Source organism: Triplophysa rosa, linkage group LG2 (genome assembly GCF_024868665.1).
Source record: "Triplophysa rosa linkage group LG2, Trosa_1v2, whole genome shotgun sequence".
NCBI lineage: Eukaryota > Metazoa > Chordata > Actinopteri > Cypriniformes > Nemacheilidae > Triplophysa > Triplophysa rosa.
The window spans coordinates 10,179,253-10,182,106 of record NC_079891.1 but is presented as its reverse complement, the minus strand read 5'-3'; the positions used below and the strand labels follow the sequence as shown (position 1 = coordinate 10,182,106).

At 33.8% G+C, this 2,854-nt stretch overlaps 1 long non-coding RNA gene across 2 annotated transcripts; it reads left to right on the top strand.

Moving 5' to 3' along the window:
• The first annotated feature begins 269 nt into the window (after nucleotides 1-269).
• Nucleotides 270-2,480, top strand: LOC130569347 (uncharacterized). Of its 2 annotated transcripts, none has more exons than XR_008964817.1 (3): nucleotides 270-965; nucleotides 1,167-1,206; nucleotides 1,715-2,480. It is a non-coding gene; the product is annotated as an uncharacterized LOC130569347 (long non-coding RNA). The 2 variants fall into 2 exon arrangements; XR_008964818.1 differs by lacking the exon at nucleotides 1,715-2,480 and adding an exon at nucleotides 1,507-1,571 and having other exon boundaries at nucleotides 1,164-1,206.
• Nucleotides 2,481-2,854: the final 374 nt, after the last annotated feature.

The window sequence follows — 2,854 nt, the reverse complement described above, 5'->3', positions numbered from 1 at the left end:
TGTTGTTGTTGTTATGCATTACTGTACATTACATTTTTGTTGTACGTTTTTACATTACATTTAGTTTAAATCATTGTAAAATTCATGAATAACTATATAAATACCCTAGACTCTTTTAGCTTATGTTGTGCTTTAGAGCAAGGCATTTCACCTCTAGGCATTTCTTCCTAGGCAATGCACTATAAACATTGCTGTTGTAAACAAGACAATTGTGCTAATTTATTCTTTTTACATTTTAGATTTAACCATCATCATGTGTGATCTAAACTGCAGACCATCACCACATTTTCACTGCTGCTATTGCATTTCAACAGTAATCAGATGGGATGGTATTATTAAAGCTTTTAAAACCTGTAAAAACATCCGGATAGCTTCCATTGCCAGCAGCACCACCACCACCTCCAAAAAGATTATGTGTCCGGCAACAAATCAGGGTGACTTGCACACACTTTGGAATTCAGATATATCAAAGGAACTTGCTGGTTCATATTAACAGAAGACACTGGCAAAAGGTAACTGAAATTTCAGCAAAACAACACCTGTAATGTAAATGCATTAAAACCAAAAATGGCATCTGAATTCACTCTAATAATATGCACATGTTTGGAGTTTATACTAACACAAATGAATGTCTGTGTTCTTATGAAAACCACCTTGTTTTATCCTGTATTTATTTTTAAATGAACTAGCTACAAAATGATTTTTTTTTACAGGTGTGAGGAGTGATGGAACAATACTTATGTGATTTCATGAACTGAAATGTGTCATGCATTATGAAGAGGAAGGGGACATTCTCTTTAAAACCATAAAATTTTTATTGCAATATGATGAATTCTGTCTTTATTTGGATTTGAATGCCCATATTGTTATTTAATCTGTGTATTGTTTTGTTGTATTTCTTTAGAAAATTGGTGAATTCCATTTCTCCAGGCCATTGGAACATGTCTGTACTGACAGATTTTGAGGTACAGCTTTTTAACTTCTTTGCATGTACCTCTTTAATATCTGTAGTGGAGAGTTATGAAAGAATACAGTACATATTTTTTAACAAAACTATGAGCAAACATAAAGGTTTGCCTAAACATTGAACAAAAAGTCATTACCAGACTTGTTGTGTGCCAACCACAAACATTTCTTAATATAGTTTTGGTTCTATATTTCAGTAGGCTCTCTGTTATGCTCTCAAGGCCATTTGGTTTTGCTTTGGTAAGTTTGCATCTATTTATGGTTATTTGTTAAGCAAGAGGGACTGAGAACACCATCAAAAGAATAAAAAAAATCAGATTTTCAGTTGCTATCTTTAATCAGTCTGACATACAACCAGAAAGTGGTAATGCTATCAGTTAATTCAGGCATTTCCTCTGACAAGGTATGATATTGATAACTATATGTTTGGTTAAAACCTCCATAATGTGCATTTCCAGTATGCATGCAGTATAAAAAAATAAAATGATGCACACCTAAAACATTGTAATGTCTGTCACTTTCTACCGTCAAATCCCACAGCCAGTTGCCCAAGAAAGAAAGATGAAACAGAAGTCACTCCACCTGAGTCAGATGAGAATTACCCCAACACCAAGAATCTCTGTATGTAGAGGAAATCTTTATGTATTACTTGACTATTGTTTGTTTATGTATACCTTTTTTGTTTAAGTGTTTATGAGCAGCACTTGATTAATTACATTATTATTGGAATTTCTTATATTGCACAAAGGACTCAGCGGTCATGAGAAATATTCATCTGGCCTGTGAGTGGGTGGAGGAGAACCAACGCCACTTTGCTGGGAAGATTGAACTGCCAAAGATTTTAAGAATGAAGGAGGATGATCACAATGTGTGACTTATTTATAAACACATTTTATGAAGGTGACATGGACGAAGAAGAAATCCGGGCTCCTTTCTTGTTCACTTTTCAGAGACGAGAGGACATGGAATTTGCAGGAAATACAAGACAAAAATATCCATGTGTCTTGTTTCTTCAACCCTGACAACCCTGTGAATATTGTGGGATGTTGTAAATATTGTATGTAAATATCATTTTGTTTTTGTAAAATAACATTAATATTCTGTGTGAAAATAAGTGTTGTGTTCTTGAAATATATTTATATTTTTATATATTTTGTATTATATTATATTTATTAGATTTTATGTACATATTTATTTTATGTTAGATGCACAATTTGCTAAGTAAGGTTAATAGAAACAAATAAATCCAGCAACACCTGTCAGTGGAATATGTGACTATTAAATTATACAACTCCCAAATGTCGGTGGATTGGATGCTTCACTAGTCTCTGAGCACGTGTTACCATGTTCATCCTGGCATATCACAAGGCTGGTTTCAGACTACTTTTAGACTGGTTACATATTGAAAAAACATAATGCATAGCCTACCACGCGAAGGCTGCGTCGGTCCTCAATTACAGTAACATATTCCATTTAAATTATTATATTTACAAGATTTTTGGAGTACGTGCATTCATATATACGAATAAAATATATATATACGGCCTACTTATGTGATTATTTTATGTGTCCGTGACATGATTAAAAATGATGTGTTTAAAAACACCGTTAGAGTGTGTGTGTGTGTGTGTGTGCGTGCGTGCGTGCGTGCGTGCGTGCGTGCGTGCGTGCGCGAGTGAAACCCACCACAGCTCAAGTACAAAAACTTGTGTCATTTTACAAACGTCTTCAGCTTATACTTTCACATTGTGGAAATATTTTTCAGATAAAAGTATGATTTAATTATCAATATAATCAATAAGTGTTTTCTTTCATTAAATCATTAAGCTGTGTGCTTTTGTCATGTGCTTTCTATTTTACTCAGTGGAAAGTTACTGTGGCAAACGGA